The following is an 18,454-nucleotide window of genomic DNA, read 5'->3' on the forward strand; positions in this document are numbered from 1 at the left end:
ACAAGAGGACCGCCTCCTTTAGGCCTTCATCCAGGCAACTGACAGAGAATATTGAAAGTTAGTATTTTTCTAGTCAATTTCTTTTTTAGGTTAAGTGTACTGACACAGGCCCTGAAGAACACTAAATGAAAAAAACATATTTGACAGGGAATCGGGACTCATAGAATCTCAGCAAAATGCTGTCTAAACATCTTTAACACCAGGTGACATTCCAAAGCAGATGAGGGGAATCTCACAAGCCACCTTTTGAGATGAGGAGAACTAGTTTTCTCCAGAGAGAAGCTCCCTGATAGGTTCCAATCCCAAGTGGTCATTCCTAAGTGCGTGCGCGCGCGAGCGCGCGCGCAAGCGCGCGCGCGAGCGCACACACACACACACACACACACACACACACGGAACACTAAGCACTCAGCAGACTGTGTTTATCTATACAAGTGTCTATATTATATATCTATAGATAATTAAAGAAGAACAGCTCATGAATTTAAAGGGGACAGGGGACCACAAAGAGTTGGGAGAAGAAAAGAAAGAGTGGAAATGATATAGAGTATTCACGTATGACATTCTGAAAAAAAAAAAAAAACCCTTTTAATGTGTTAACTTGAACCAGGACCCAGTCTTATTCTTTCTTCCGTTTGAGCATTTGATTAAATGTATGTCCTATTACAGACGAAAATTACTACAGCTGAAGTCTCATGACTTTTGCATTTTATTTCCTTATCATTCATAGATGCATGAATAGGGCTCAGCTGTTAGGCTAGCAAGAGAAATTAAAAATACATATTTCCTGAGATTTTTAACTTTGGAACTGAATAGCCAAGACTCTTGGGGAAAGTGGTAAATAAAAAATGGAAGAGTTTCACAGCAAAATTCTGGACTTTTGGTTATTGTCGGTAAGTGACAAGCCTTCATTGTTCACTTCCATGATTATATAATATTTGCATAACTAAGCTCAGCATTCAGACATTTGCTTTTTACAGATAATTATGCACCATAATTGAGGTTGCCACAGGGAAAGATAGGAGCTGAAGCCCATACATGCATTTGCTCCCCTATGCAAGGTGGCCATCTGACTTATAATAATCAGAAATGCATTGTTAATTTCTACCACATCAGTAAGTTTAGAGGTTTCACCTATTTTGCCCACTTCAGCCAGACATACACTGGCCTTGGCTGGCCCATGCGTAGTCACAGTGTTTCTTTACCTATATATTCATATCTATAAAACTTACACCAAATCCTTTGCATTCTCTATTTTTTGTAAGTGTTTTTAGTTGCATGTATATGTGTGCATCTGTTTGTGGGGTTGTACATATGAGGGCTGTGACCACAGAGGCCAAAAGAAGGAATTGGCTCTTCTCCAGCTAGACTCACGGGAGGCTGTAATCTGCCCAACCTGCATGTTAAGGGTTGAACTGTGGTCTTCTGTAAAAGCAGTGTTTTCTTTTAACTGTTGATCATCTCTCCATCCTGGAATATTATTTTTTGTTCTCCTTACTCTGTGGTTTCCTTTTCTTGGTGGATGAAGCCCAGAGCCTGGGAGACAAGGGCACTGCCATAGCCCCAGCACACTTCTTTTTTTCTTGACATTAGTAATTCGTGTTCCCTTTGTCTTCTGGTTTAGTTCAGATGGTTTGCCATTTTGTTACTTTGTTACTATTCATAGCTCTGTGGGGTTCTATTTGTACTCTCAATCTTCACTTGTGCCTTGGATTGCCTTTAGAAACAATTGTGCTGTTTTCCAGATTCTTAGAGAAAAAGTATCAATACATAGTTTTTAAACTTCCTTCATTCTCAGAGAAAGCAATTAAAGTCATAAAGTTTGTTCCACATGTGCCAATAATCCCCACATTGGAGAGGCTGAATCAGGATGATCCAGGACCAGTGTGGTGTTTACAGTAAGACGCTAATGCAATGATAAATTTTTTCTAAGCTTTGTTTTAAGCTACTTTTTATGTATGTATTTTACATTGTATATTATGTTGTAAATATATTTTCTTTGCATTGTTAAAATCTGTTGATCCTCTTTGTATAATATTGACCATGAAAACAATTCCGATTCTTTGGCTCTTAGGGCATTCAGATGGCTATGACTTACTTCCCAGTGTCTAGCATGGCTTTCTAGATGTGTTGTGTTTCCTTGCTCCCAGTGTGGATCCACTGTAGCCCAAGAACAGTCCTGAATGACTTCTGTCTGTTTTAAATTGCTAGATCTTTCTTCCTGAGTCAATGTATCGGTCCAATCCATCCTGGATAATACATCACAAGTACTTGAAAAGAATGTACTCTCTATTGGAGACTATAGTACTCTTTGAACATGTTAGAAAAAAGTAGTCAATCATATAGTCAGAAATTATACACTTTTACTAATTTCCCATGAAGATAATCTATAAATGATGAGAGGTTTTTGTTTGTTTGTTTTGTTTTGTTTTTATGAGTAAACTGTTGCTGTCTTCAGAGAGGGTATCGGATCCTATTACACATGGTTGTGAGCCATGGGTGCTGGGGATTGAACTCAGGACCTCTCGAAGAGCAATCAGTGTCTTAACCACTGAGCCATTTCTCCAGCCCCATGGAAGGGTTTTGTAATTAACAAAATTAACTGTAGACTTGCCTACATCTTCCTTCAATTCTGTCAACTTTTATTTCATGAGTTTTGAAGACCATTATGGAGTATATACATAAGGATGATGTTTATGTCTTCTGAATTTATTCAAGATGTTTTTTCAATCTAGAAATATTTTTATCTTAAAATTTTCCTTATTTACTGGTCATATAGTAATCAGTTTTCTTAAACATACTTTTATATGAAAAATAATGTTTGTACAGACAACTTACTTGCAGCCTAGCTAGTGCACTCCTTCAGATGACACACAATTGTATCTTATTCTTTTATCCTCTGGGAGGGAAATCTATTTAGATATTGGTGTTTCAATTATTAAAATATAATGCAATTGTTTAATGGTTTTTATTCTTTTCTTCTTTCTGTAGCTTTGTTCTTTTTTTGTTCTGTCTTTGGTCTTCTTAGAGAGTAACCAAATTTTCCTCTAAAAGTCTATTTTAATCTATTTAGCTCTTACTTTTAGTGACTATTTTAGGACTTGTACTAGATAGAAATCTTTAAATTTTCACATTCTCTCTGGTTCCAATATTGTCTTCCTCTACTTAAAGTCTAGAAACATTGAAGGTCACTGTGAGTCACTGCCCTTCCTTTATACTGTATCACTAATAGGCATTCAAGAATCTGCTCACATTTCAGCTCTTTGGCCAAAATCCATAAAAACAAGAACATTACCAGTACAGTTATCTTTCTCAATCATCAACTACTCCAGTCTATCTCCCTTTGGTTTCTTTCTAGTATCTTCAATTTTCTTTAAAAAAATATTTTTGCATAATCATGTCATATAATTGTGTTAATCCTATGTAGTTTTGTTACTAACTGAATTTTGAACTGAAGAAAACCACAGCTGTGTTAAAGATTGTGTGTGGCGACTAATGACTAAAGCTTCATGATTCTGGAGAGGTGGAATATTACAGATGCAGAGACAAAGATGTCTGGAGCTCTCTTCAGTCCCCTTTGCAGACGTCATTGTCTACCTCCACATATGACTTTGTATCCTTTTACCTATTGTGTAAAGTGTTTTGAATATATTTACTTAGCCAACCTCTAGTTTCCACTAAGAATGTAATAATGCCATTAGTACCATTTGGTGTGTACAGCAGAGATGTCCCCGGGGTTACAGCCCTTCTACCTGGATCCCCACCAATATGTTTGATAAATGTATTGATTTCTGACTTTCTCATTCCTGTCAGTATGACATTCTGTGATTACTACCATGTTCTGACATTCTTCTAGGGCAATCCTGACCCCTGTTCCTGGCCATGGTCAATCATATCTGGCTTAGAGTATACCTGCTCACCATCCTTTTGAGGGGAAAGCTGTGTTTTAAATGATAGGATTATTTACATTATCTGTTTATTAATGTTCGATCTTACTATGTTTTGATAGTAATAATTAACAATGTAAACACAAATTACTTCAGCCTAGATACGTGGTCATCTTTCCAGGTGGCTATAAAGTAGCCTACTACTAGTAAAATAATGAATGTGATTTAGACAGGTTAACAAGCTAAGCCCCAGAACCTGTAACAAATTATTAAAACATAAAAGTTATATGTCCTACAGAGGAAGAAATCTCTTCTTTCTAAACCTTGTTTAGACATGTTGGCTTGTTCATACAGACAGCGTGAATGTATAAAAAATACTCAGAGAAACTAGTAAACCCCAAAGGAGTGGTTTAGAGTTAGAGCTCTAATACCATCTTGAACTGATACAAAGAACAGGGTTGAGGGAAGATTATGGAATGGTGGCAAAAAATGAAACAAACGAAAACAAAAAACAAACCTGAGAAACCAGAGGAGAGCACTGAAGACAGTTACATCCACGGCTTCCTCGTTGGTGTGCACATCTCTGCATCTCAGCCATTCTGATCCTGGTGGATGGAAGAGATGGCCTCGCAGGCTTTCTTTGTGTGTGTGCGTTTCCATTACAGAGCAAACTTCATTGCTTACTAAGCTTCCCCTGTGCCTCCCAGTTCTTACAATAGCAAGCTTACAGGTTAGGCCAGGGCATCATCTGCCCTCCGCACCAGGATCCTCTTTTGGAAAATAATAGTAAGACAAAGGGCCAGGAAGTTGGCTCAGTCAAGGGCCTCTCACATAACCAGAAGGACCTGGGTTTGGGCCCCCAAGACACATATTAAAAAGCCAGATGTTGCCAGGCGGTGGTGGCGCATGCCTGTAATCCCAGCACACTGGGAGGCAGAGGCAGGTGGATTTCTGAGTTCGAGGCCAGCCTGGTCTACAAAGTGAGTTCCAGGACAGCCAGGGCTACACAGAGAAACCCTGTCTCGAAAAAAAAAAAAAAAAAAAACCTAATCCAAAAAAGCCAGATGTTATGAGTAACCCAGCACTGTGAGAGGAACATAGAGACTGGTTTATCTCTGAGGCTCATTGGCCAGCCACTCTAGCCAGTCAATGACCTGTGGTTTTAGTGAAAGACTTTGTCTGAAAGCTAACACTGGGAAAAGCCATCCAGTGCTAAACTGAGGTCTCTATGCCAAGAGGAACACCTGTGCACACACCTACACAGGCATGTACATGACACACCTACACAGGTATGTACATAATACACCTACAGGCATGTACATGACACACAACACCACATACAAAAGGAAAGTGAGAGTGAAGCAACTTCTCACAGAGTATACTGTAGAAACTGTTCAGAGGGCTATTGAAAGGCTTAGCATAATGAAGGCTCTAAGGCCTAGATTTCAGCCAGTGGCTCTCAATCTTCCTAATGCAGCAAACCTTTAAAACAGCTCCTCATGGTATGGTGAGCCCCAACCATGAGATTATTTTCATTGCTACTTCCTGACTGTAACTTTGCTGTTGTTATGAACTGTAATGGAAGTATCCGTGTTTTCTGATGGTTTTAGGCCACCCCTATGGAAGAGTCCTTTGACCCCAAAGGAGTCATGGCCCACAGGTTGAGAACCACTGTTCTATGGTTTCTAGGAAGCAGGCAGACTCTAAGTGCCTAGCAGTGCATTTGTGTGGTTATTGTCCCAAACAATCAGAGTTTTATTAGAGAAATAACCAATGGGCCAATCCATGGAGGCTGGACACATATTTGTACAACAAATCACATTTCTGTAGTAGCTTTGGGTAGGGAGGAGTAACCATTTTTATTCATGCTAAACTTACTTATCCTGCAGTATAAAACATTCTGAAAAAGCGCCAGCTGCAGCCTGAGATTCGTTGACTCAGCCATTAAGAACGGGTTGGACAGGGGCTCTGAAGTGAGACCTAGGCTGTGATTTCAGGAAATTGCTTAACATTTCCACCTCTTGATGTCTTCCTCTGTAAATGACAATAACAGCTCCTGGGTTCACAGAGCTGGACTGTGATTACATCACAGCGCTGGCCTTGCCTTCGCCCTCCGTGCTCTGTCATTTCCTCTTCCTCTCAGCATTAGTTTCAGTTCCATTCCGTTTCCTTCATTTTCTTTAGTCCCTCAAATTCTCCAGCTGAAGAACTTAATAATCAAAGTCCATCTTCATTTAACAGCCTCTGAAGTGCAGTGACGAGTTCACAGGATAACTGTAGCCATCACTTGTCAGCAGTGGTATAAGTGTCTTGAGCTGTAGAAAGCAGACTAGACCCGCGGATTTCTGGTAATAACCACTAAATCAAAGTTCAACTTCCTGTGTTTGTTATTAATATTTTATTTAAAATTTTTGGAGCTAGGTGTCAGAGTTCATACTTACAAACCCTACACTCAGAGGGTTTGACAATAGGATCACAAGTTCAAGGCCAGCCTAGGATATTATGAAGAAACAAGGAGTTGGTGGTGGTGATGTTCGTGTGCACTTGAATGCATATAGTGACCCGGATTCAAGCTTGTTGCTTCTCTTAGCTACAGCAGACCATTCTGCAGAGAAGTTATTGCTTGTCCTGAGAAGGAAGCCTGTCCTGTCCTGTAGAATGGTTGAGAACCCAAGGCCTCTCATCTTGGAGCACAGTCAAAGCTGTTTGCCTAAGCATTCGTTCTTCCTCTCCCTCAGTTAAACACATAACACTTCACTCCTCTCCTTGGTCTCTTGAGATATTTCTGTCACATTAATGTTCCTGTTTGCAAAGAGATTTCTATCCTCTGCTTCCATGAAATTACACTGTGTATCCCTTGCCGTCAAAGCAGTGCCAAAGAACCTTATTAATGATACTTAAATCTGTCTGGGCAGATGCTTGAGTTTCCTACCCTGGTTTTTAAGCTGTTTTATTTGTGACTAAAATGTCCCTGAATCCCATTCACTAATTAAAGAATACTTTGAGTGCCTGTTGGGGGCTCAGTTACAGATGGCTTTGATTCTAGATTGGAGGAATATTGAAAAGAATGTGAGAGTTGTGGTATTGTAGGTTTTCTCTCTAATCAAGAGAGATTGATGGCAAATGAGACTCTATGAAAACAGAGAAGACAGCGTCAATGGTTGGAATTATATATAAACTGTCACCAGGTCTACTGAAAGAAGCAAGGATGGCGGGTGGCAATAAGAGAAGGAAACTTTGGGATTCTACTTTTCCCTCAGACAGAGTCAGTGGAGGCTGAGGTATCGATGAAGACACAGGAGAGGAAGAAGTGAGCTGATGCCCATACTTGGAGTGAGCACCAGAGGGGGAAGAGGCTGTGGGGTTCCTTCAGCTCCGGTCTATTTCAGAAATAAAAGGACTAATGACTCATGGCATCCACACAGATAGTTTAAGACATTTCCACCAAGTACTATATTACCCAAGATAGTTCACCAAAATGTGAATAGTGCAAAGTCATGATTATAGGCAGATCAATAGGAGGTCAACAGTCCTCTCCTTGACTGAGGCTAAGAGTTTGTCCTTGAGAAATGCACGTTGCCTGGTTGGAATCTTAATGTTAGCCCGCTCTGGGGTGTGATAGGAATAATGCCAGTGCCAATTTAGAAAACAAATGCCACTCCTACATTTGTGCAAAGCACTGAAATAAAATGGAAAGACGGGATGAAAGCACTAAACAATTAAAGTAAGTCTAAAGCCACCACAGCCTAATTAACCTTCGCACATACAAAATGCATGCAAAATTGACTTCCTGCAGACCCTCTCTGACCTTTACAGAGGAAAGACCTACTCTGCAGCACCCTTCGGATCTGCACAAAACCACAAACAATTGCACGAGTGTTCTCGCACCCCCACACTCCCACCTAGAAAGTCAGTCCTGCGGCACATTCAATTAGCTCCTGCATGTCGACAGGGTGAGTTTTGCTGCTGCTGGTTACATAAATGGATTCATTTCCTTAGCTACCAAAGTTAAGACACCATCATTGAAGCAAAGCCCATGACAGCAGCCTGGACAGCCCGTGTTCTCTGGGACTTCCAGCCTCACGGACCATGTCTATCTCTTGGGTCTTTAGTTCTGCCTATATAACATCTTGCCTTTACATGAAAACTCCACACACGAATAAAAATGGTGAAGCTGCCAGGTCCTCCTTCCTGCCTCTATGTTTCCACCTGCAAACAGCTTGGTACCTCCTGACCCCGTGGAGATGAACATCTCACATTCAGAAATACTGACAGCAGAGCAATGCGAAAATCTGGAGATGAACTATTTTCTCCTCACAGTGGTATTGTGAGCATGTTTTCTACCTGTGCACTGATGCAGCGTGGGAACTGGATACCTTTAGGCATTATTGTTGTGTTTTCAGCATAAAGATCACACAGGTTAGCGTATTCAAGATGGCCAATCAGATAGGCCTCAAGTGCAGTCTGCAAAAAAACCATAGCTGTGGCCTGGAAGCACTGTTTTTGAGGTCCTGAGAAATCTCTCACATCAGAGACTGGAAGGGAAGATTTTGCATCACAAGCTCTTTGATGACTTAGTGACAAATCTCTCAGTAACAATGAGGTTGCTTCATGCCTCTCATGGGAAGAACGCTCTTGAAAGTGGCTCATATAGCCAGTTATGTCCTGGGTGCTTTTCCAGTGGGCTTTCAGGCACTTGGCTTACAGGTGCCATGGTAAAACTTTGTTTATCCTCCTTCTCTTTGGGCTGGAGGTGAGCCAGCTATAAGGAGTGACAGAGGCTTCCTGCAGAGGCCCGGGAGCAGTGGACATACCCAAGGGTGATTTGGAGTTTTTGTTTTGATTTAAAGGCTACAACACATGATGTGGCAACTTTGGAAGGTTGATGAACTCCTGGGTGGGAGCTAGCTGGCCACTTGTTTGGGACAGGCAGTAGTTGCACTGTTATTAATATCCCACCTAGGTTTTTTGTTATTCCAGATGAATTTGAGAATTGCTCTCTCTACCATTCCTGGGAATATACCCAGAGGATTCCCTGGCAATAAGGACACATGCTCCACTATGTTCATAGCAGCCTTATTTATAATAACCAGAAGCTGGAAAGAACCTAGATGTCCCTCAGTGGAGGAATGGATACAGAAAATGTAGCATATTTACACAATGGAATAATACTCAGCAATTAAAAACAATGAAATCATGAAATTCTTAGGCAAATGGTTGGATCTGGAAAATATCATCCTAAGTGAGGTAACCCAATCACAAAAGAACACACATGGAAGGCAGTCACTGATAAGTGGCTATTAGCCTAGAAGCTTTGAAGACCCAAGACACAATTCACATATCAAATCATTCCCAAGAAGAAGGAAGGAGAGGGCCCTCGTCCTGGAAAGGCTTGATGCAGCATTGTAGGGGATTACCAGGACAGAGAAGTGGGAGGGAGGTTGATTGGAGACCAGGCAGAGGGAAGAGGGCTTATGGGACTTATTGGGAGGGGGGAACCAGGAAAGGGAAAATCAATTGGAATGTAAACAAAGAATATAGAAAAAAAATCCCACCTGCTGGCAAGCTGGCACCATTGCCAAAGTCTGGTGGCCCAGTGGTTAGAACTCACACAGATGAAGCACATGTAAACTCTAAATGGAACTTTCAGGCCCTTTGTCTGTAGAAGCTTGTGGTCTGTGTGTGCTTACAGTTTTACCAATAATGTGACTTAGTAAAGCTAAGCCCTCTTTAGATTCTTGTTAGTTTTCTGAATGTGTACTGTGTAGGGACATCCCCTTACCCCAAGTCCTTGCAGAGTGTGCTCTTTGTCACCAGATAGACATCACATCGCTACGTTTCTCTGCATTAAAAAAAAAAGTCTCACATGAGGTATGCAAATACAAAATGGATATGTGAAGGTCAAGAGAAGGTGAGCGTTACTGTGGAATACTTAGCCTTTGACCTCCAGCCTTCTCGCTTTACTGTCTGTTTTCTCCCTCACAAATAAAGAATACCCTCGAGGGCTCATGTAGAGCAACTAATTACCTATTATCGATTGGCAAGAGAATCTTGGGTCACAGCAATGATTTTATTAAGGTCATGTTATTAATGACATGTTGTATATACAAAGAATGTGCTGTCCGTAGAAAGGACCATTTGTGGGTAAAATTGTGTGTCTTGGTGCCTTCTTACACATGTGTTCCTCTCATCTGCTCCTATCTACCTACAAGGCACTATTGTTGTTCCGGGGAGAGACAGACAAAGATACTGAACTCACCAGCCATGGGCTTTATGAGTCAGGTGGAAATGACAGATGCCAAAGGGCATGTATTTGAAACCATGTACGAATGGAAGACATAGCCCTACCATGCTCGCTGCTACTACTCAGAAACACAATGGCATAAGATAGGGGTTGACTAACAGGTTAGAGGAGGTCTGTGGCTAGTATAGATGTGACCAACAGAAAAAGCATTTGTCTTGGGGGGGTTATATTAAAAGAGATTGACCTGCCAACTCTCCATGTTCTGGCCATGTTCCTGTACTCCAGCTGCCACCAACTCTCTGGAGCTGCTGGTCTCCAGGCCAGCAAACTCTCTGGCCTTGTGGGGCCATAGGGCCTCCGCTGGACCATTTCACTTAGCCATCCCTCTTGTTAGCTATGTCTCTGTGGGGAACCCCAAGTCCCCCAAGTCCTCTCCATACCATGCGATGCCCCACACACCCACATTCAATTATCCTGTAGAAGCAAGACTCTTAAAGCTTGATTAGTTAGCCAATTAGATTTATGCATATTATAAACACAATTTCAAGATGCCAATACAATAATTCCAGAGCCAATTAAAAGTGATAAAGCTTTAGCCCAATATTTCTAACCTTATGAAAACACACAGAAAAATGTCAGAAGCCATCCTGGTTCTCTGACCTGCCACCTTTCTCTCTGCCACTCCTAGCTCCGCCTCCCCTTTCCAGTCCAATCCCAGGCCTTCAGCTGCCCCAACATGACTGAGCAGGAAATACCCTGCAACAATTATTTTCAGAAAAGGTAAGAATTAATTAGACACAAACACTGTAAAAGAAACGTCATGCAGGAGATCACTGCAAGCAGGTAAGACAACTTCTGCAAATCCGCACAAAGAAGGCATGGCTCGTTAGCCGTGCATGGGAGACAAGAGAATTGTGGACGAAGAAGCTTGAGTTATACTCTAATTACATTGCAGACTTTTGGAGTTGCTGGGGAGGGGAATGACATGCCATGATTGTTATTTTCAATAATGTCCCATCAGTTGCCCTGTGGGTAAAACAGGAGGCAGACACAACAGGATGGGGAAGCAGTTGGTGAGACCACCCTGTGGTCTTCACCATCCAGTGGGATGAAGAATTGGTGAGAATTGTAGAGTCAGGAAGAACAGGTCCATTCAAATTTGACTTAGACATAGATTTTATGAACTTCTCATCAATGATTGTCAAGGAGTAGGTAACCAAGGAGTGAACGGGCTCAAAACTGGGCTCCTGTGTCTTCTGCACATACTGCAGAGATGGAATCGTGGGGAACACCACATTTCACACCTGACATAGAAACGGTAAAGTTTCTTTCTCAAGTTTCTGCGTGACGCTACTGGAAATCCGTTCCTGGACAGGGTGAGTACACGTGTACATAGGGGTGAACGTGCGGTGCAACCATCTTACATCATGAGGGCGGCTTCTCAGTCTGGAGTGGGACGTTTCTTTTCCAGTGTTTATGTCTAATCAAGTCTCACCTTTTCTGAAAATGCCAAAGGATTTTTGTGAAATTAGTTGAGGACGGTGTCTCAGCAACTAATGGCGCTTCCTGCTAAACCTGAAACCTGAGTTCAGTCCCTGGAGCCCACGTGCTAGAAGCGAACAGACCCATGCCAGTTTTCCTCCCACCTCCACACACGTGTTGTGGACGTGCACACACGTGTTGTGGACGTGCACACACAAGTGTTAAATAAATAAAGTAGCCAAAGATAGCTGAATCCTGTGGAGAGACTATCTCACGTTTATTTGGATGCATCACTGTTGTTACCAGGTTTCAGCACCAAATGTTGGGTTCATAAAGAGAGAGAGAGGGGTTTAGAGAATGGTATAAGGCACTGTGGGGAAGGGGGTGGCTAGGCGGGCCCATGCCCAGGCACCCCTTCCCCTTGAGGGACCAAACACACACAGACATGGTATAGAGTTTATTCAGGGCAGAGGATGGGAGTTAATGAGGTAATGGAGGCAGAGAGAGGCAAAGAGAGAGAGAGAGTAGAGAAGTGGAGGCTGGCCATGACCAAGTGGAGAGAGGGGGAGGGGAGGAGAGCCCAAGAGGGGCAGAGAGGTGAGAGAGAGGGAGGGAGGGAGAGAGAGAGAGAGAGAGAGAGAGAGAGAGAGGAGGGGCAAGTAGCCCCTTTTATAGTGGGCCAAGTCTATGGGGCCAGGCATTCCTGGATGTTGCCAGGTAATTGTGGGGTGGAGCTTAGACAGAATACTAACAATCACCTGTCAATTAAAAAGCCTATGGCCCAAGGCCTATGCAGAAACTGGGAGGCAGGACATCCACGAGGCAGAAAGAATTCTAGGATAGAGCCAGGAAGGAAGATTGGAGTGAATTTACAAATCTTCATTTGTAAGGGAAGATTTACAAATGGCACTGTTTGTAACGTGATTTTCTTTATTATAAAAGTAACAATGAGTTAATCCAGCAGCTGTATTTCTTTACCTTATGTTAGTACCCAGAAATCTCACAGAGAAATCAAGGCGTATTTAAAACTGCACCTCAATAGCTGAGAAGTTAAATATCTATCTTAATTTCTTGTTCTAACCTGGCTCCCTCCCAGCCCCACCCCAGCCCAGGGTGCTTTCATGTTAGTATCGACCTGGTTCTCTAGACTTCAGGTGTGTTTCCATGACCTCTCGCTGAACCCCTTCCTCATGGCTCTAAATTCTCTCTCTCTCTCTCTCTCTCTCTCTCTCTCTCTCTCTCTCTCTCTCTCTCTCTCTCTCCTCTAGCTGGCCAACTTCCTTTTCACTCACAGCACCCATGTTCAGTCATGTGACCTCAGATGGGGGTCATGATCCACAATTTATAAGATGTGACACAGATGAGTGAGACAGATCAATACAGATTCATGATAAATGTATAGATAAACCAATAATTGATAGATTGACAAGCAGGTAGATGACAAAGAAACAATTTGGAGAGCTTTTAGATGAAAAACAGAAATGTAGACCAAACAGGAATAAACTGGCGGTTGAAAGTGCCGTGGCGGTTCTAACGGATGTAAGACTGCCAGTGTGTGCCTTTAAAACGGCCCTGCCTCGAACAGATGCCCCTGGATGCATAAAATACAGTTCTGAAGGGAAAGCCCAGTGTGGCTGAGTGTATCAAGAAGCATAATTGAAGCTCCTGGGTTCTGCACACCCACATTTTTTGTTCTTTTGTAATTATATTTATTTCAGAGGACAGGTTTGCTGTTCCAAAAATCAGTCTGCAGACTTTCTGTGACTACTCACTTTCAGACACTCTGCAATGGTGTTTGCTGTGCCCTTTGGCGTTGGGTAGAGCATGCGCACACAACAGGTGCTTCACTCGGAAGTGATGAGTTGTGTCCTGTGCAAATTGAAGCCTCTCCAGATGGAGCTCTCAGTAGCTGTGTCCAGAGACTAAGCCTGCATCCGGTTTCTCCTTGTCCTCTCCGTCACAAACACACTTGTACTCATTATCAGTACCCAGTTTCGGTCTCATCCCTTATACATAGACTGTGTCACCCTAAAATCTGCCCATTAACACAGTATATGGATCACTTGTCTTCTCTGTACTTCAAACTGTGCATCCTGAGTCACCCTCTGTCTTGAGATATAACTAAAGTTCACGGTGAACAGAAACAAAATCAGTTTGACTACTCTACATGGAGTTTAGTCATCTTGTTTTTAAAGACTCCAGGTGGGGAAGGCAAATTCTTCTCTTTCAGTATATTCTCACTGGTGTGTTGTTGCTTCTGCATGCACACACATGTGCATGTACACACAGTTACACACACATACACATATACACACAGACACATAATTAAATTATCCCATAAATAAAACAAGATATTATAATGTGATGAAGTTTTTGTCAACTTGGAGTCTTTGATACCTACCAAAGGCTAAAACATGCAGGGCCTGGCATTTTTAATAACCTGGGAAGATTTTAACGAGGAAGTGGAACCTTGGAACTGGCTCATAAGAAGAGTATCTGGGACACCAGGCCCGTATGTGGGAGTGCTTCTGTGTGCTCAGAATCAAGCTTCTATTTCTATCACCAAGTTATCCTTTATTTTGCCGCAATTCCTTATTTGTAAAAATTGTACAGAGTTAAATGACTCCAATTCTTAGTATAAATTATTTGTTCAAAGAGGCTAGAGACAGTTCGTCTAATTGCTACTCATTCAGGCAATGTGGGTTCTTAGGAAGGGAGCTGGAGAGCCAGCATTGATTGGGCACCTGGACGTGTCAGAAGCATCAGAGACATTATCTTAATTCCCCCAAGAACCATGCAATGGTCATTATGATGCTCCCAATTTATGGAGAGGCAAATCAGACAAGGTCACACATCTATCAGTGGCATAGCCGTGACTCAAGCCTAAAGCTCTCTCACGTCTCATTTTGTGTATTTTTCACACTCTGTTTAAGGGAGATTTAATAGAGTCAGACAGATGGGAGTTCTGCCCTCATTAAAATTCTCAGCTCTGGGAGATCTTCCTCTTTATTTATTTGGGTAGATTTCTATCTTCACATCTTCCTCCTAATCATCATCCTGAGCCCCAAGACTGTCTATTATTTTCTCTGCTGCTCAGTGCCCACACATCATCATGTGTAGTGCATCCTCTCTTTAAAATTTTCATCCCTGTCCAATTCACCATTACCAGCTACTGTGTGCAGTGCTGAAGAATTGGGCCGTTGGACACCGTTTCAACTGTTGCTTTCATTCAAGCTGACCAATGCTGAATTTTTTTGGTCAATAACATTTTAGTTTTTATTTTTGACACTTAATTTTTTTATCAAATTTTGGGCACTAAAATATTTTTAATCTTGAAACTTCTTTTATTTTGGGAATTACAATTGCATCATTTTCTTCTTGGCTTTTCTCCCTTCAAACTTTCCCATATACCCCTACTGGCACTTTTAAGTCCATGGCCTCTTTTTTCATTAATAGCTGGTGTGTATGTGTGTGTGTGTGTGTGTGTGTGTGTGTGTTGTGAAATTATATAATATATATTGCATAATATATGTTACTATATATACATATATAATATGTGTGTATATTATATATATAATATACACATATATAATATTAAACATTTAGGAATGTATATAGATATGCATTCCTAAATATATAAATACAAATCTGCTTGGTCTATGTCATGTTACTTGCATACATGTTTTCATATGGTACTAGACAGCCTATCAGTATGCACTTCTCTGGGTGAGACTATTTCTCCCACTCTCAACAATCCTTAGTTGCCTAGAGCTGCTGGTGAAAGGTCCGGGCCTTGTGGGCTTTCCCCTGTACACATTGGCGTGTCTATGGCTCCGTCCATGTTCAGCTCATACTTACTACACACGTTGGTGAGAGCCTATGGATGTAGCTCTGACATCACAAGGAGACACAATCTCACACCAAATTCCCTTTCTTCTGGCTTCTACAACCCTTCCTTAACTTTTTCTACACCAATTCCTGAGCCTCAGCTGTGGGACCTGTAGTATAGATAAACTTGCTCAGTCGTGTTGATGGCTTTTTTTAGCCACAACAGCCGGGAAGTGCAAATAGCTTAAATACTTTGAATCACGAATCGTGAAAATATTGTAGATATGCTCTATGGAAACCTCTTCATCTGTATGATTTTTTGTATGTATGTACGTATGTATAGATGCATGTACATGTATGTGTGTATATGTATGTATGTATGTATGTATGTATGTATGTATGTGTACCACATGTGTTCCTTGTGTCCACAGAGGCCAGAATAGGGCATTAGATTCCCTGAAACTTGTCAGTTCTAGTGCAGAGGCTTCTAGGCCCTGTACCTGAAGTTCATGGCATCTTCAGCCACAGAGGACTTACCTTCCATTTCTGAGGCAATGAAAGGCACTAGCGATAGCCTGTAATGTTTTGGGGGTGTCTTGGATGATGCTGACCAAGGAAAAAAATGAAATTTGCAAGTAAATAGATGGAACTAGAGAAGATCACATTGAATGAGGTAACCAGACCCAGAGATACAAACGCCATGTGTTCCGTCTTTTCTGGGGGCCCAGACTCCACATTTTCAGATATCCTCTAGTACTAACTACAGAAGCAGAGTGGGAGGTGGCTGATTAATAGAGAGGAAAACATTGAAGTACCAGTCGTCTGATTGGGAAAAATGAAGAGCTCTGGTTAGGGATTAGGGAGACAGATATGGAAAAAGACAGATGTAACCATAAGGATATCTGAAAACTCATAAGGGATGATGCTATTAACTAAAAATACCTATTAATATCACTTCAGTTGGCACAAATATATATTTTATCATTTGGGCTGACATTTCTCCCTCAAAGAGTCAAAATCCACCTAAAAACTCTGACGTGGAGCATGAGAAGTCCTCTTCTGAGGTTTTGGTCAGCATCGTCCAAGACACCCCCAAAACATTACAGGCTGTCGCTATTGCCTTTGGTTGCCTCAGAAGTGGAAGGTAAGTCCTATGTGGCTGAAGATGCCATGAACTTCAGGTACAGGACCTAGAAGCCTCTGCACTAGAACTGACCAGTTTCAGGGAATCTAATGCCCTATTCTGGCCTCTGTGGACACAAGGAACACATGTGGTACACATACATACATACATACACACACATACATACACATACATTTATACATACGTATACATACATACAAAAAATCATACACATAAGAACATCTTCTTAAAGATATATTTGTAAGTGCTTCTCAACTTTATAGACTACAATATGTTATCCTAAAGCTGTCTTCGAGCCTTCGTTTGGTGTGTTGGAAGAGCATCTGTAAACTCAGCCCAGGCTGAATGGTATAAAATGAAAGCAAAGCATTTTGAAAGAAAGCACAAAATGTTTGTTAGTCTCAATTTCATATGATTCCAGGAAAGAGGGTAAATTTTAGTTATAATTTGACTTAAATGCTCATTACCACACAAAAGTGTATGAGATTCAGTTCTCCAAAACCAGAGAAAATGAGCTACAGGAAATTACTAGCATTCAACAAACCCGCCCAATTTGTCCCAGATCCTCTAGCAAGCATCTCTGAAGCCTCCTGGTCAGGCTGTGTCTCACTGAGTATGGAAAACAATGGTTTGCTCCTGGAAAATGTTGCCTTAACGATAAAATCTAGTCTAATGTGCACCTTCTTCCTGTGGATGTAAAAACCAACTCATCCAATCAACATTAAAAGACAGAGGCCCACCAGTCAGAATGGCTAAGATTAAAAATTCAGGAGACAGCAGGTATTGGAGAGGGTGCGAAGAAAGAGGAACACTCCTCCACTGCTGGTGGGGTTGCAAATTGGTACAACCACTCTGGAAATCAGTCTGGCGGTTCCTCCGAAAACTGGGCACCTCACTTCCAGAAGATGCTGCTATACCACTCCTGGGCATATACCCAGAGGATTCCCCAACATGTAATAAGGATACATGCTCTACTATGTTCATAGCAGCCCTATTTATAATTGCCAGATGCTGGAAAGAACCCAGGTATCCCTCAACAGAAGAGTGGATGCAAAAAATGTGGTATATCTACACAATGGAGTACTATTCAGCCATTAGAAACAATGAATTCATGAAATTCTTAGGCAAATGGATGGAGCTAGAGAACATCATACTAAGTGAGGTAACCCAGACTCAAAAGGTGAATCATGGTATGCACTCACTAATAAGTGGTTATTAACCTAGAAAACTGGAATACCCAAAACATAATCCACACATCAAATGAGATACAAGAAGAAAGCAGGAGTGGTCCCTGGTTCTGGAAAGACTCAGTGAAACAGTATTTGGCAAAACCAGAACGGGGAACTGGGAAGGGGTGGGAGGGAGGACAGGGGAAGAGAAGGGGGCTTACGGGACTTTCGGGGAGTGGGGGGGGCTAGAAAAGGGGAAATCATTTGAAATGTAAATAAATCATATCGAATAAAAAAAATAACAATAAAAAAAAAATTCAGCAAAAAAAAAAAAAAAAAAAAAAAAGACAGAGGCCTCCTGGCCCACGGCAGCACATAAGAAAACCCAAAGTCTCTAACTAAAAGTGTCATTGCCTATATTTAAATTTTCAGTTTAATCTCCTTGAGTACAAAACAAAGTTGAGTTGTTGGGGATAAGTGATGCATATATGCGCTACACTACATGTTTCAGGCTAACATCTGTGCAGCTAGCAACAATGTAAATGGCAACCGTAGAAAATTGCTATATTCTGTCACAGTGGTTACATGGCCCCTGTAAAGCACTTGCCTGTGAGGGTTTTTATTGTTTGTTTTTTCTTTTTTGCACAACACTTTTTAAATGTTTTAAAATGAGGCAAAGAGGAATTGAAAGTTCATGTGG

Source organism: Apodemus sylvaticus, chromosome 20 (assembly GCF_947179515.1).
Source record: "Apodemus sylvaticus chromosome 20, mApoSyl1.1, whole genome shotgun sequence".
Lineage (NCBI taxonomy): Eukaryota > Metazoa > Chordata > Mammalia > Rodentia > Muridae > Apodemus > Apodemus sylvaticus.